Below are 17905 nucleotides of genomic sequence, written 5' to 3' on the forward strand. Positions count from 1 at the left end.
TGTACTTTTCAGTGGTTTCTACTCCGTGATGAATCGAAACAGCTGAGAATTGCACTTCGATCCAAATAAATAAGAGATGGGACTTTCCGTTTCTTCTCGAAGTGCACATTTTAGCAGATCTCAAATTATTTATCGACAACGGCACTGGACAAGTCCTTACAGTCAGTTGGGATGGGGAAGCAATGTTTGTGTGCAATGATTGTTGCTTCTAGAGACCGAGAATTCCACTGCATCTCCACAATCACCGCTGGGAGGGGGTTTATTAGTGAGGGAGGAACAAGATCTGGGAGTCACCTTTGGTCGGTGATGTGATCCATGGATTAGGATTAAATATATGACATATACTTTGAACTAGTTTTGAGTTTGAGTGGTGAAAAGAAGACTTAAAAAATTTGTCGAAATTCAGAATGTCGAACTATTAATATATTATTTTTAGTAATGGGATTTTTTTTTTAATTTCCGTACAGGTTTGGGCCGAAGGATCTCTTTCATGAAACTTTTTCCACAGGCAGGGCTCATCAATATATGAATAAAAAAAATTGAGAAAAATTCAGGGTCGCTTATATTCCCGGAAAACTCAGTTGGATTTTTTTGTTTTCCTCTGACACTACTTACTTTGAAAAATCATAACTCAAGAACGAAGCATCGTAGAAACAAAGTTTTTTTCATGAAAATGAAAGCAAATTTTCTCAGGAATAGAAAAAATAATAACTGGAAAAAGTTTTCCACAAAATTTTTCACCGTTGAGAAAATTCGTGAAGAAAAGCCGTTAAAACTATGCTCCAACTCGTAGAAAATTTTCAAAAAAATATTTATGAGAGGATAATTTTATAAGCTTTAATCGCTGACATTTTTGAAATGTTTTTTTCGTTTTTGAGTTATGGCCTATTTTGTAAAAATGTGCAAATGTGCCATTTTGAGCCTTTTCTCTGAAAAATCATAACTCAAGAAATAAGCATCGTAGAAACAAAGTTTTTTTATGAAAATGAATCAAATTTTCTCATGAATAAAAAATAATAATTGGAAACAGTTTTCCACAAAATTTTACACCGTTGAGAAAATTCGTAAAGAAAAGCCGGAAAAACTATGTTCCAAGTAGTGGAAAACTTTCAAAAATATATTTTTGAGAAGGTAATTTCATAAGCTTTAATTGCTGAAATTTTTGAAATGTACTTTTTTTTATAATTTTTGAGTTTTGGGCCGGAGCCGTTTCCACATTGGACGTTGTCATCACGAACATCTCTGACAGCTGCTCCAACCTGGTTGCTATATAGCTTAGTGACATTTGAATACACGTAGACTAGCATACGCTCGTCATACACAGTTTGTTTTTGTTTTCCTCAAAGAAACTTGCACACGCTTTCCAGACGATTCTACCCCATTACCCCGAATCCCATTACCCCGAATGCCATTAACCCGAACGCCATTACCCCGAATTCCAAAACCCCGAACGACCCATCACCCCGAATGACATTACCCCGAATTCCACAATCATGGGGAAATGTCATCAATATCATCATGTTAAGATAATTGTGAATTCGGGGAAATAGCATTCGGGGTGATGGAATTCGGGGTAATGGTACATTCGGGGTAATGGAATTCGGGGTGATGGGATTCGGGGAAATGGCATTCGGGGTAATGGGGTAGAATCTTTCCAGACTCATCAAAATGCACATGGAAATATTACCCAATTTGAAAAATTGACACCCGGTTTCTGGGTGTTTTTCGAGACTGAGTGCATATTGTTTTCCTCTAAGGTTCACAACTACATCTACACTAGGGCACCCATACCATTGGACGTGTTAACCACTATAATTCGAGCTGCCATCTGACCACCTAAGACAAGACGTGACAGGTCGAAGTACAAAAATAAAACCGATTGGCTGTCAAAAAAGACCACTTCTCATTGGTCATTCTGGCAAAGGCCTACTTCCACATCGTCGTGTTTGATTGCAACAGGGCACTTCGTTGCTGGTCCTGCCGTGTTGCTCGTTCATAGATTACAGTTTTTGTCAAAAGTTTGGAAATTTTTCATCAAATCTTTTTATTTCAAATCAATTTATTTTCGATGTTGAGTTCAAAGCATGTGCTCCTACGATGCTAAAATAAATAAAAAATACCGAATTGAGACCAATATGACGGAATTTATGTCAATTATTTCTAAAAATATCGCCGGTTTTAAATTTCAACCTGAGTTTCAACAAATATAGTATCCTCTATTGCACTAAATAAATAAAGCGTGCACGAAACAATCAAATCATGAGCCTTGATTTTTGATTTTGTTAACAAGATTTGCTCAAAAAGAATACTGGTAACACTGGCTTTTGTATCGTCAAGGTTATCGACTGAAAAACAACGGGGCAGTCTTAATTGAGCTGTCATGTCTTAACCTATTTTTGAAAGCAGCTTTCCAAACATTAAAATCAAACAACACACTAACATTATTGAATGCTCTTACGCCAGCGGAAAACGGATTGTTTTGACCATAACTGGTTCTGTGAACAGGAATGGCGACGAAGGGTGCATTGCGAAGACTTCGTGGTGGAACATAGAAAGATACCTCAGAAAAAAGTATTGAACAATCCAGGTGTCCGGTAATGATGTCAAAAATGAATACTTGTTGCGATTTTTCTCTTCTTTCCGAGAGAGTCTCTAAGTTAATTAGTTGGCATCGATCAGGGTAGCTTGGCAAGTTTTCCGGGTCTCTCCAAGGAAGGCCTTTCAGTGCAAATCGCAGAAAACACTTTTGTACAAGCTCCAGTTGTAAAGCGTACGACAAATGATACGGTGTCCAGACCGGAGCTGCATACTCTAAAATACTTAGCACCAGAACGCAGAACAGCGTTTTCAAGGCGTAGATGTCTGTGAACTCCGATGCATATCGACGAATGAACCCTAGAACCGATGTCGTTTTGAAGTGCAAGGCAGTCTGCCGCGGTAGAAATGATGCGGAAGATTCTAAGATCATCGGCGACCGACAGTTTGTACGACGAAAGCTTCAAAATTAGATCATTCACGAAAATAATGAAAATTAAAGGTCCGAGTACAATACTCTGCGGCACCCCTGAAGAAATTTTGAACAGTTTGGATCGCGTTAAATTGACCTTTATGAAAGCATTTCGATCTGACAGATAAAATTTCAAGCTTTACGTTGAATGTTTTTTAGATTTCTCAACTCCGGAGACCACCATGGTTTGCTGGATGCAAGTCGTTTGCGTTGTACAAGTTCTTGAATCACTTCATATACTCTTCGATTGAAATCCGAAAGCAGTTCTTCTACTGTTGTGCTCGACGCCATAGCGGTTTTCCTCGGAAGTTTTTTTTTTTTTTGAATAATATCCCAAGAGTAATTGAAAAACATGTATAAAATCTGTGGTCATTCAGAAATATCAGAAGTAATCAGGGGTTGAATTCTGAGAAAGTTGAGCATATCTTTCACTTATGGCTCTCTTTATCAATCATCATCCGCAACACGCACAATGTTTTACATATTCTGTTACAGCTCTGGTTTGATTGGGGAGACATGACAGTACATGATAAAACCCATCTAAATAAGCTTGGGGGCACTATTGCTATAGGATGTTTTGAAATTGTTTATCACGCCTTTAAAATAAAACACCCTCCCCCAATGGTAAATGAGCAAGAGAAATGAATTTTATCATCGCTATCTCTTTGGGACTCTCGTTAATTGCTCTTCAATTGCGATAAATTGCCGATCACGGACCGATACAGATGAGATGTTTTTCTTCGCTTGCTTTGATTGTGCTTCAAAATCAAATATGAACGAATTCTGCAATGCTTGAGAGTAAAGGCTTTCCAAATCAACGCGATTTTCTTCGGCAATAGCGACAAACAATCGCAGTGATTTTGCTGATGTTTCGCTGCATGCACAGTTTGATAAGCGTGTCTTAGCCACAGCGACGCGATTTTTCAGCGATTTCCGTCGCGTCAGTCTGAAAGTTTCCATATAAAGGCTCCCCCAAATCTACGCGACTTTTTACGGCGACAGCGACAAATAATCATCGCGATGTCGTTGTTGTGTCGCCGCAAGCACTCTTCTATGGAAACATCTTGACTGACACGACGCGAATCGCAGCAAAATCGCGTCGCTGTGGCTAAGATGCGCTCATCAAACAGTGCATACAGTGAAACATCAGCGAAATCGCTACGATTGTTTGTCGCTGTCTCTGAAAGAAATCAGGTTGAAGTGCAGTTTTCACGTCTTGAGACAGAATGTTTTTTTCACAGAAATCGTAAAAAATATAATCACAACAAATCCATGCAAATTGCAAAAGAACACCAGCTCAGAAATAATCTCTTGTGTTCGGTCAACAAATCCCCCCAAAAGAATCAGAACCAGCATTCATTCCAAAGGATTGGTGGAATCACTTTAATCCTACAAAACATATGCATCCAAATCCTCTCCGGAATGGATCTGTTTATCTGCATCGCCATTATCTTCGACTTGATTCTGCTGGGATCGACCCCATTTAACTAGCACCGCGCCCCATTGACGATAGCCCAATTTTCAAAGTTCAGCACTCCAACTGTATGTTCAATTTTCGCAACACCCATCAGCATACAAAACATTCCACACGGGACGCAAAACTTTTGGCAGCCACTCAACTCCATGAGCGGCATTTGGCACAGTGGCCAATCTGTGGTGTCCAGAGTCCAGGAATTGCCTTAATTGACCCGGTTTTGTGACGATGATGATGATGATTGAAGCACGTTGGTCCCTTCTAATCGATAGCTGATTCGTTGGAAAATTTGAGCATATTGAGAATGATGGCGTCAAGCGGCAAATGGGGTAGGTGTACCAGCATCTGGCACCCTTAGGAAAAATATTATTTATACAGTCAGTATGATCTCTTTTGAATACTTTCAATACGTCAAACGAAAGTTTCTCAACCATGTTCAGCGGAGGAAGAAAAAAACTATCTACAAACTTTGTTTTTGTAATGAAAATTTGGTTTTTAATTTTGGTTTTTGAATTCGACATTTACATTGAGTTCTTATTGAATTTGTTCAAAATTGACTTGCGGAAATTCACTCGTAATAAGTCAAACAAAAAATTGTCATTGGTGACTTTATGCCATGGAACAATTTGCTAAGTATTTAACGGGTGCTCTTCAGGATATTTCTCAATTCAATACCTTGATAGTTCTACATGTTTTTCCTCTTCTAGGAACCCTTCTACGATTGATTTGGTCTTAACCAGCCCTTTGTAGCCAACTGGTCACTCATGCTGATTTTGATTCTGATCATGTCCCTGTTACATTTCAAATATCCCATAAAGCGATTCTCAATCCCATCAGCTCCATTTTCAATTATTTTCGAGCTGACTGGAATACATATGAAACATATATTAACTCTAATATTAATGTTAACATTTCTTTACAAACAAAACTTTATATTGACAATGCTCTTGAAACTTTAACAAATTCCATTGTTGAAGCCAGGAGCTTTGCGATTCCAAAATGTGAAGTAAAATTTGAATCCGTTATTTGAAATTTAATAAAATTTCTCAATTGGATCCTGGCTCTAAGCCCTTTTGGAAATTATCTAAAATTTTGAAAAAATAATTCCTCAGAAGCCAATACCGGCATTGAAAGAGGAAAACAAATTATAACTAACTAATTGCGAAGAAGCTCAAAAGCTATGAGCAATTCTCGCAGAAACCAGGCCGCCATCGGCACCCATCGTTAGAATTCCAATTTTATGTCACTGATCGCTAGTTTTCGATAAAACTTAAGGGTGGTCCTTTCGGTTTTCTCAAATTGGTGGACCCCTCGTATGCCAGCTGGTTAAACATTTTTTGATAAATATTAGGTTTTTCTTCACGTGATATGTTAGAAAAATTGTTTTTTCACCATCAACGCACCGCTCGATTTGAATTCTGAGATCACCATCAGAAAGCTGAGGAAAAATTGCGTAAGATAGGCAACAGAAACTAGGTGAGCAATGGTATTTACTCTATGAAATGAACGATTTTCTAAGTCATGTTCTACGATTTTGACGTGTATGGCGAGTGTAATCAATGCAAAGATTATTTTTTGAACTACAAAGAAACAAGTTTTCAATAGTTGATTATTCGAGTCTAGTGAAGAATAAAAGTATTATTTTGAGTGAAAAAATCTGGCGTCTATCTTGGATTTTGACGCCATCTTGGTTTTAAGTAGTAGAATGAGTTTTCACGTTGTTAGAACTCAGCATGTCGAATTGAAAGGCTGCCAATAAAACAAGGTTACGTATACTTTTCTTCTTAATATTCTTCCTGACGTTACGTTCTTACCGGAACCGATCCTGATACTCAGCTAAATTAGTTATTAATACAGGTGATTATATAGGAATTTTCTTTTATAATGCGATTTTTAATAACAGAATAATTCTTCGACATATCTTTGAATTCAGTAATAATGAATAAATAAATTGAATGAAAAAAAAAAACGCTCAAAAATAATGATTGAAATGAACAAACATGTTTTTACCATATGCATTTTTGTCATTGAATGAAGTTTATAAATTGCGCGTTGGGACATTAGTAAGTTTTATGGTAATATCTATAGTTTTAACGTAAAATATTGCTAAAAGTGCATTAATTAAGAATAGAAATCTAAAATGTTTAAGCAAAAAAAAAATCTTGATTTTCTGAACCATAAAGTATTGTTTGTACTACCGCCCAACATGCATGTGGAAAATAGCGAAATAGAAAGACGACGAGCAGGCTTTGTTCTAATGTGGACATAATGCCGAAACGCAGGTGTTTCATTTTGAGGTTGGAAAATCTGGTGGCCATTTTGGATTTAAACGTCATTTTAGTTTTTAGCAGTTGAATGATTTTTTACCATTCCAATTAATTGAATTATAAGGCATCCGTTAAAAAACAATCAGATTCTCTATTACTTATCTTATCTCAGCTGTTCAACTGATTGTTCATTTCTATCTTTAGTTTTAGACCAAATAAATGAAAGAATCAATGCTGTTTTCAACCCGAAGATATGCAGAACAATCATTCAGGTAGCAAACAAGCGTTAAAAAATCCTACTTGATCATTTGTTTTTGAAGCTAGTTAAGCTGAGGGGCTGGCTCTGTTCCAGTAGGGACGTTATGTCAAGAAAAAGAAGAACAAGAAGAAGAGTAAGTGTAACGGTAGCATTATAACTCAATATGTTGAGTGCTAACAAGGTAAAAATTCATTCTACTACTTAAAACCAAGATGGCGTCAAAATCGAAGATGGCCGCCAGATTTTTACACTCAAAATAATACTTTTATTCTTCACACGACTCGAATAAAACATCAACTATTGAAAACATGTTTCTTTGTTGTTCAAAAAATAATGTTTGCATTAATTGCACTTGCCATGTACGTTAAAATCGTACAACATGATTTAGAAAATCGGTTTCATAGAGTAAATACCATTGCTCACCTAGTTTTTGTAGCCTATCTTACGCAATTTTTCCTCACCTTTCTGATGGTGATCTCAGAATTCAAAACGAGCGGTACGCTGATGGTGAAAAAACGATTTTTCTAACAAAATTCAAAATGGCCGCCAAAATTTTTTCAACTTTAAATGAATGTTATATCTTTTATCTATCCGATGCCACTAAGTTTGCTATGTGCTCCTAGCGAAATATGAGACATATTACGTGAAGAAATACCTTATATTTATCAAAAAATGGGCTTTTTTGCAAACTGTTTAGCTAGCTGGCGTACGAGGGGTCCACCAATTTGAGAAAACCGAAAGAACCACCCTTAAGTTTTGTCGAAAACTAGCGATCAGTGACATAAAATTGGAATTCTAACGATGGGTGCCGATGGCGGCCTGGTTTCAGCGAGAATTGCTCTATGCAGTTTGAAAGCGCGTTTGGGACTTACTAGTCTAATAGAAGATCAAGTTACTCAGGACTTCGAAAATATTCTCAATTAAGAGAACGTTTTAAAAAATTCGTGGGGGACTGATTTGAAAGAAGTGAGAACTATTACTAAAAAATTCAAGTAGCTTATCATTCTTAGATGATATATTTACCAAAGGTTTTTCTTGTAGGTAGCAGAAAAACACGCGGTTTACCATGGAATAACTATTTATTCATGGTAAAGACACAGCTTGATACCGTTTTGATTCATATTACGGACAGCTTCAAATTCCGGACACTCTCGTTTGTATGGGAAACATTTCACACGAAATGTTTCAATTTTCGCCGTCCAAAAGTTCTCATTTTCGAGGCTCGTTTTATTAGGTTTTTTCCATAAATATCATTGCAAATTTATAATGCCCAACTACCTTAGACGTCTCTTAAGTGGTTGAACGATTTAAATTGATGATTTGACTGTTCCATTGATGATTATCATGAGCTGTCCGTAATTCGAATCAAAGCGTCCGGAATATGAGGCAAAAATGAGGGAGCGTCCGGAATAAGAATCATGAAAAGGCCACACGTTTTGATTTATTTAAAATTATTCAAGTTGCGGACGCGTTTTCTTTACCCACCATCCAAAAGTTAAGGGCTTCCGACGCTCGATAACGCTAAAAAATCATACAGAATGATTTATTGTGTATGGTCCAAGCTGGGTTATACTTCACTGAGGCCTTAAGTGTCCGTAATATGAATCAAAACGGTAGTTGGTTTGAAACTTACCGAGCAGGGAGAAAATTTTAAAATTTATAGCCCTCCTGATTGTTGATTCGGTTGCCATGGTTTCCTAGATTACGACGTTGACGCCGACTCGACTGACGTGTCCGGTCTAGGAAAACCCCAGATTGCTTCGATTTCAATTTTCAATTGGAATATTTTCCTGACTAAAGCTAAGTATGCTGTTTCGCTCAAGAAAAGTAAAGAAATTCCTTGACTGAAAGGGTCAAGAAATTTCCTACAGAGAGCCCCCTTTGAAGTGACATTTCTTCTCAACTGCGTACTGCGATCAGAAAAAAGTGATTTTCTTGACCATTTCTTGGAAGAAATTTTCCACGCATCGAGATAGGCGATTCCTTTTCTTGTCAGTAGCAAACCGGCCTTAAAGCCTGATATGCTACTGAAAAGGAATCGCTAAAGAAATTTCTCGTCGATTCCTTGCAGAAATTTTCTACAGCGACTCCCATTTGAAGTGACAGTTCTTTTCAACTGCGTACTGCGATCAGAAAAAAGCGCATTCTTGATCGATTCCCTGCAGAAATTTCCCATGCATCAAGATAGGCCGAGAAATTACTTGTCAGCAGCAAATCAGGCTTAATGGAAAAATGCCGAAGATGTTCCAATTGAAAAACCAGACAAAAATCCTGCAGAAGCTTCTAGTTATCATACAATTAGTTTGCTTCCCTTCATCAGTAAACTTTTTGAAAAGGTCATTTTGAACAGAATGATTGCCAAGATCAACGAAAATTCAAATTTTGTCGATGAACAGTTCGGATTTTAACATGGACATTTGAAAACTCACACAATTTTACGTGAAACAAATTTAATCCGTTCAAACAAATTTGAAGGCTATTCAACTGTTCTACTTGCTCTTCTAGATATAGGATGAGCATTCTGAGCTGAACGGAAATCATCCCAGAAGCAGGTTTTTCAGCATGTGTTAAAATTGCAGATCAAAATTGGTCCACAAGAGCTCGATTTTGTGCTAACCGTACTCAATCTTTTGTAGCTTCGTTTGAGCGTGATGGACGTGGAATGAACTTCGCAGAGCATGGAAGTTATTTCATGAATGCAACGCTGAAAACCCGTCTATCAATATACATCACGCAGCTTAGCCGGAACCACAAGCGATGAGCCCAATATCAACCATTTTCCAGTCTTGCATATTTGTGATACGTGTGGAAAAGCTTTGTAGGCGTGCTACTGTGTATATTCATAACACATACACTCCCGTGCATAAGTTTGGGTTCACCCCCTAAAAAACATACAAAAGTGTTCTGTCCATATCTCTGTGAATATACGTCCAATTGAAAATCTTTAAGCCGCATTCGAAAGGCAAAGAGTTATTCTTACTTCGTATGTATTTTTCCAAAAACATTTTTCGAATTTTGTATACTATATTTTTACTTAAAGTTGTAACATTTTTCAAAAAACACACTGAAAAATCATATCTAATTTTCTCAGCATTGGATCGACCAAAATTTTTTATCAAAGTGTCATTAAAAACGTAATCTTATATTCTTTGAAGAGCACTCACGAATTTTTTGCGGAAAAATCTGATAACTATTCAAAATCAATGAAACAGTCAGTCAAGTCATCGTGCAAAAGTTTGGGTTCACCCCTCAGTATGGTGTATCGTGCAAAAGTTTGGGTTTACCTGAACATACTTTAACCATGAAAAATCTGTGAAATCTCAAACCAATCATTATTCGCGCTCGAAAAAGCTTTTAACTGTTAAAATCGGTTGAAAAATGGCAGAGATATTGACAAAAATGTGCATGCGGCTCAGGTGAACCCAAACTTTTGCACGATTTGCATCATATTGAGGGGTGAACCCAAACTTTTGCACGATGACTTGACTGACTGTTTCATTGATTTTGAATACTTTCCAGATTTTTCCACCAAAATTTCGTGAGTGCTCTTCAAAGAATATGAGATAACGATTCTAATGACACTTCGATTTAAAATTTTGGTCGATCCAAAGCTGAGGAAATTAGATATGATTTTTCAGTGTGTTTTTAAAAAGATGTCACAACTTTAAGTAAAAATTTAGTATACAAAATTCAAAAAAAGTTTTTGGAACAATACATACGAAGTAAGAATAACTCTTTGCCTTTCGAATGCGGCTTAAAGAGTTTCAATTGGACGTATATTCACATATATATGGACAGAACACTTTTGTATGTTTTTGAGGGGGTGAACCCAAACTTTTGCACGGGAGTCTATACAGACAACATCGTGCATGAACGTATAGTTACACGTCCGTAGACGACATTGTGCAAAAAATCTCGATAAATTGAGCTCTTTGGGCTTGGCAGCAGACGATAAAGATCCGCCCATGGTTGGGATTTTTCCTTGCGTCGTTATAGCATGCTGAAAATCTGAGTAATTCATCTGGTATGATGCGGTCTTTCTTGTAGGCGACTGAAATGACTATAATCGAAGTTGATCTTAATCAAAGTCAAGAGCGCTATCTTTTCGCGAATTTCTGAATGGAATATCCTGTTTTTCATCATCTCAATTCGTAAAAGAAAGGATTCAAAATAAAGCCTTGATTTCAAAATGATTGACTTTGAATAACCCAGATTTGTTAGCTTTTCAGCGTGTCAAGAAAGGTTAACGGAAGGCGCAGCACAATTTTTTTATGGCTTACATTTAAACATGATGGAACGTGAATGACGACATCGGCGTTGTTTAACCTGAAGGATGTGCTATTATTCTACATAGTCACGCATCATTATAATATGATGCAGATGCGACTTTTCGAGGTGAACTTTTGGGAAGATTTTATGTTATAACATACTTGTGGGCGCACGAATATTTGAGAGTCCAGCGATACCGGATTACCAGAATGCTGATTGACACAAATCAACACTGTTCTCTCATAAGGGCTTATCCTATATGATCGATTTCTCTGCGTCGATCCTTATGAATATTTAGGAAAGCTATTATCAATCTCCATCCTTTGGATCCCTTAGCAATGTCAATTGTACCATTCTAATAAATCATGAAGTAACATTTAAGAATCTCATAAGCTGTTTCTGTGTTTTCTCGTGTAGAGTATCATATTGCCTTTCGTACTAAGCAAATTATGCCAAAAATGTTGTTTTTGTTTGAACAAATTTAGTTTTTGTTTCATTAACTGAACACCATAAAAATCTTCGTAGACATTTTTCTGTTTACTTCTATCATATCATCACGAGTTACATCCAACCAATCGTGGAAAACTATTCGACCGTATCATCCCCATACCCGTGCCTTCGATTAATTATACCATTTCCAAGTATTTTTCCGAAAACACCTACATCGCGAACCGGATAGACGGGCAGTACTTGTTCTTCGCTACAGGGCTCAACACCAGTAGTGTTGTGTTCGACGGCATCGCCGTCGACGGGAAACTTTGCCAATCATTCCATTCAATTCGCCATGCCATAAAGTGATTGATGATGTAACATGTCTCGTCGTCGTCGTTGCTAAGTTTCCTGAATTTCATACCGCCTTCGCAGTTACATCATCACACATCTACAGTCACCGACGAAATAGAATGTCCAGTTGTTTGTTGTAACCACGCAAATTGGCAAGAATCGTGTGTTAAACTGGAACCTATGTGTAAATTAACTAACCATGTGATCTCAGTGTTACACACCAGAAAAGTTCTAATTTTATTTTTAAATAACATTTTGGATACGAGATTTGCAGTTTGGGGTTGGCTCATCTCGGCAAGATGTCCAAAAAGATGTGTAAACACGTCGGAAATCTTTCCGAATGCAACAGTAAAAGAAACAGATAAATCCATTGACTCGTTCTCAAGCCGTTTCGTAACATACAAACACCACACCACTCCATTTTTATTTATATAGATAGAGAGATATCTTTCCGGGAAATGGAGTATTCCGGGAAACGATTGTCCGGGAAATGGGTCTTTCCGGGAAATGTTTCTGGGAAATGTCTTTCCGGGAAATGGGGTATCCGGGAAATGAATTCCGGGAAATGGTATAGAACCGCTCTCTTTGTTTGCTCTCTTTTTAATCAAGATTTGAGTTACATTAACCTCTTCTGATGCGTTTTTTGTATGGAACGCTAGCCAATGATATTTTCATTCGCTCTATAAAGAAAAACTTCCCAAAAGCTTCAGTATTACAATACTATAATCGAAAAAGAGTGAGAAAGGAGAAAATCCCTTATTGTACATAGGTCCTTTTGAAAAGTAACGCGAGAATTAATCCCGATTCCGTCGCTCATGCACAAAAGAGTATGCAACAGATTCAACGGATCAAACACTTATCGGAGATTTGGTCGGAAAGCATATATTTGAAATACTAAGCATTAAATCGAATGGTCGATCACAAAATGAGTAAAAATATTGTGTAACATTTGATCGGACTATAATTATTGGAGATAGATTGAGCTAAGCTCCCATTATCGATTAACACTAATTCAAGTTTAGCTGCAAATTGGAAACAATAGACTGAACATTTGTTTGAAGTCAGTTGCAGTACGCATGAAGAACCGGAAATCAAAAAGACTTTGGACACGCATATAAAAACGGTCATTATATAAATACCATCAATATATGGAAAATAATGCTAATAAATCGAAGAATTAATATATTAAATATTAGTATTATAATTCAGTTGTTGTTACATCACTAGTTACGTAGTTTTTTTTTTTAATAAATAATAAGATAGTCTACGGCTCTGGCAACATTTGAATTCATTCAGATGACTTAGATTGTTTTTACTGCCTGCTTCATTCTGATAATAAATTCCGCACAAATAAATACGACTCAAAAAGTGTCAGATTTAGAAAAGACGATAGTTTAATAACAGAAATACCCACAGTTCTTATGGGACGACTACTAAAGAAAATGAGACTGCCGACAATTGTCGCACTCCTATGAAAAACGATTACAATATGTCTTCTTCACGAGGCTATCGATGTAAAACGATGAAAGATCAGATGGCACACAAATGTAAACAGATAAATAAGTAAATCAACTCATAACGCGTGGTAAAGATGGATAAATTATGGGTGAATTTATGAAAAAAAAATCCACGTACTCGGATGGGACTCGAACCCAGGACTATTATATGCTAGACGAGCGCTTTACCAACTAAGCTACCGAGCCACTTTGTAATCAAATAACTCAGAAGGTTACAAGTTTCGAATTCAAATCCACACAGTTCACGCAGATCTCATTCATAACTGTGAGGATTTGAATTCGAAACTTGCAGCCTTCTGAGTTATTGGGTCACCAAGTGTTATAGCGTTTTACAACTGACTGAGAACTTCCTTTGCCAATGTTGCAATTTTGCATTCGTATATCATGTGGTATACACGATTCCAATTGCTACAAAATCATGGACTAGACAAGAATCGATTCCATACACTTTTCTTAATAAACACGGTCCTTTTTACGAGGCTGAGGAAGGCTCTGTACATAATTCGCATTAACTTTGATAGTTTTTTTTTCTTCCCGAATGTGATTCCCAGTGGTTTCAAAACTATGAAGCGCTACCATTTTTCAAAAGCACTTTTTTTCTATGAAGCCCTTTAAAACAATAAGAAAAATCAGCCAAATGCTATTTTATTTTTTCATTTTGAAAATTATGACTGTCGTCCATTATACCTAATATCTATTACGGCTTTAGGACATTTCGTCGAAATACATTTGGTCGAACGACGTTTGGTCTAAAGTACATTTAGTCGAAGAGACATTTGGTCGAAAGGCATTTGGTCGAATTGGTTTTGAATATTTCGTCAAATGATATTTGATCCAATACGTTTGATCGAACGGACATTTGATCGGAATATTATTTTGTATTTGTTGGTTCAAATATCGGGCCGTTTTATTTCACTTTGGTAGAACTTCAAATATAATTGTGTCAAAAAAAAATTTAAATTGTTTTTTTCAGTATTTGACTGATGTTGATTTTTGTTGTTGAATTTATTATTGTTTCTAAATATCATCATTCTTTGGAAAAATGCCTTCCAATTATTTATGTTATTATTATTTCGTTTTTTTTTTTCAATTATTAGAATATCAAGCTTTGTTTAATTTGTTATTTTTTCAAAATTTCATCGTTCTTTATATGTAACTATTGATCTTTATCCAATGATACTCAGTGTAAGAGCTCGGAAACTTTTCTGATTTTCAGATCTTAAGGCGCACAAACTTTATTAAGAATTTGGAATGCGGGAACTAGACTGGGAACGATTGGGGATAGAAATTTGTTGTCACATCGAATTGTCTGCCTAAAATTTATAATTTTATACTGGGCCAATTTCGAAGGTCAACGCTTATATGATCTATTTTTCAACTCACCAGCCTGAACGAGAATAATTATAGCAAGAAACATAACAAACGCAAGTAACGCAATCAGTGTGTATTAACGACAAAAGTCACTATGTAAAAAATCATAAAAATCCCTATTCATATGCAATTTCGACCAAACATCATTTGCTTCTCAAAGCAACTAACTTCTATTCGACCAAATGTCCATTCGACGAAATATCCGTTCGACTAAATGTACTTTCGACTAAACGTCATTCGATCAAATGTCATAGATTCGTCTATTACGCCTATCATATATAAGCCTGACGTCGTGCGCAGGGTAAAGGCAGACAATCGTCACCGTCAAATGGAAATAGTCGGCGAAGAAACTAAAAGAAACATCGTCATCGTCACTCAACCAGCTTCGTATGACGATTTGCCGCAGAGATCCAATACATAGGCTCGGCGTCATGACGAACAAATACGATTTCTTCGTTACGGGTGAATCTTCGTTCAGGAGCACTGAGCCGACTAAAAATATGAATCGTGTCTTCGACAGATCAAGTGCATTTTTTTGAAAAAATAAAATTAAAATAAAACAAGAAAACCCGTCTGGAATCGAACAAACCATCTCTGGATCGTGTACTCCATGCGCTTAACAACAAAGCTATTGTGGAATCATGAGGAGAGCGGGTTCATTTGCCAATACAAGCAATTATGTGATGGCATTCGTTGGTTGGTGCGAAGCAAGCGAATATACAGTAAACGCCTTCTTCATGTGAGTAAGGGTAGCAAGCGGAATGATGAAAAATTTGCTCGTTGACGATTTTGGATTGAAGTTAGTCGTGCATGCTTTCGTCGACGACGAGACGACGACCTGCCAGAGTTATTATACTGGATGACGATTGACTGCCCTGGTTACCACATTAAAATCTGTATTATTTCTTCGCAATATCCGTATTCTGTATCCTGGAGCAATAATCTGCATTTTAGATCTGTGTCTCTGAAGCTTGAAGTAGAAATACGAATAATACAAGAAGTTCTAAGAAATACCAATCATTTGTAACTACAATGCAAAATTGTCACATCTCAGATTAAATTTTATGAATGTTTATTTGAATTTTTGCTCAAAAATCTGTATGAATCTGTACAGTTTTGGCAATATTCTGTATACAGAATCTGTATATCTGTATTTTTCAAACAATCTGTAATCTGTGTATCCAGATTCTTGGTCACAAAATATTTAAGAAAATCTGTAAACAACATAGATATATATTCACCTATGTTATTTAAATTCATTGAAGAACTCTCATGAAACACTTATGTTCATTGTGTTTAGAGAATTCCATGGGACAAGATAGATTTGATGGACAAGATTGATTTTCCCAGTATAACCGGTTAAAATATATAAACTAAACTGATTTTGACCATTGCTGCACCTAAACTATCACAAATTACGTCCTTCAATAGTCTTGAATAGCACTATTTTGTAATTCCGAATATGCCTCATATTCCGAACACTTGCCTTCTTCTTCTTGGTTTTAAGTCCTCAGTGGGACAGAGCCTGCTTTTCAGCTTAGTGTTCTTATGAGCACTTTCACAGGTACCCGAGGAGGAAAGAATAACTCGCAATAAATTATGCACACCATATTTTGGTATCATACCGCAATTAGATATTGTGCAGTTATCAATACCTCATTCTGGTATTTTAAACAATGTTTAAAACAATTAAAAATACTTCATTTTGGTATTCGATAGCTATTGAGGACTGCTGGAGGTATTGAACTATTGTTGAAAAAAATCACTTTTATATGAAAACGCATCACGTATTATTTAAGTATTACAATACCTGATCTAATTGTCAGCTTGGTATTTGTAGAATATGCAGATGGTATTATTTGAGGTATTTTACCTCTTATGCAGTGCTCATTCATACCTCATTAAGGTTGTAAGTATTGGAAATTATCTGGTATGGAATACCTCAATTTGGTATTCAGTAGTAATTTTTTTCTGCTCGGGTATTAACTGAGAGTTTTTTTTTGCCAAAGTTGCCATTTTCACATTCGTATATCATGTGGCAGGTACGATGATACTCTATGCCCAGAGAAGTCAAGGATATTTCCATTACGAAAAGATCCTGGACCGACCGGGATCGAGCCCACACACCTTCAGCATGGCTTTGCACTCAGCAAAGGAAGGCTCGCCTTAAAATAGCGACTTTGTTGAAATGAAAACAGCTCAATTTTTTCACAGGACGATTAATTATTCTATGATTCATGTCTATGTCTACATATAAAAGTTGTGAATTTATCAATTTATACATCTGAAATTGCCAATGTACGGAACTTGCTCGGAATTTGACAAAAATGGTGTATTACCCGAGGAGGAAAGAATAACTCGCCAATAACTTATGCATACCATATTTTGGTATCATACCAGAATTAGGTATTGTCCAGTTATCAATACCTCATTTTGGTATTATAATGGTATTTGAAAGAAATGTTTAAAACAATTAGAAATACTTCATTTTGGTATTCGACAGCTATTGAGGACTGCTGGAGGTATTGAACTAGTATTGAAAAATTTCACTTTTATGTGAAAATCCACCAAGTATTATTTAGGTATTACAATACCTGATCTAAGTATCAGCTTGGTATTTGTAGAATATGCAGAAGGTATTATTTGAGGTATTTTACCTCTTATGCAGGGCTCATTCATACCTCATTCAGGTTGTAAGTATTAGAAATTATCTGGTATGGAATACCTCAATTTGGTATTCAGTAGTTATTTTCTTCTGCTCGGGTACGGATACCATATATTGAATATGATGTAAATACATACCTTTAAACAAAATACAAATCTCTGTTTTAACACACAAATTTCGCAAATTTAATTGCAAGTGGGCACTTTGTTTTGGTGGTGACTGTAGGTCCAATGTCTGGTTGCTTACTCGTTGCTGGGTTCCTCTCTGGATGACTTGTACCGCAAAGAGAAAAG

At 36.4% G+C, this 17905-nt stretch overlaps 1 protein-coding gene across 10 annotated transcripts in view; it reads right to left on the minus strand.

Moving 5' to 3' along the window:
- LOC5564690 (rhoGEF domain-containing protein gxcI) overlaps positions 1–17905 on the minus strand; it is a 179198-nt gene that overhangs the window by 94904 nt on the left and 66389 nt on the right. The window lies entirely within an intron of this gene.

Source organism: Aedes aegypti, chromosome 1, assembly GCF_002204515.2.
Source record: "Aedes aegypti strain LVP_AGWG chromosome 1, AaegL5.0 Primary Assembly, whole genome shotgun sequence".
In the NCBI taxonomy this organism is placed as follows: domain Eukaryota; kingdom Metazoa; phylum Arthropoda; class Insecta; order Diptera; family Culicidae; genus Aedes; species Aedes aegypti.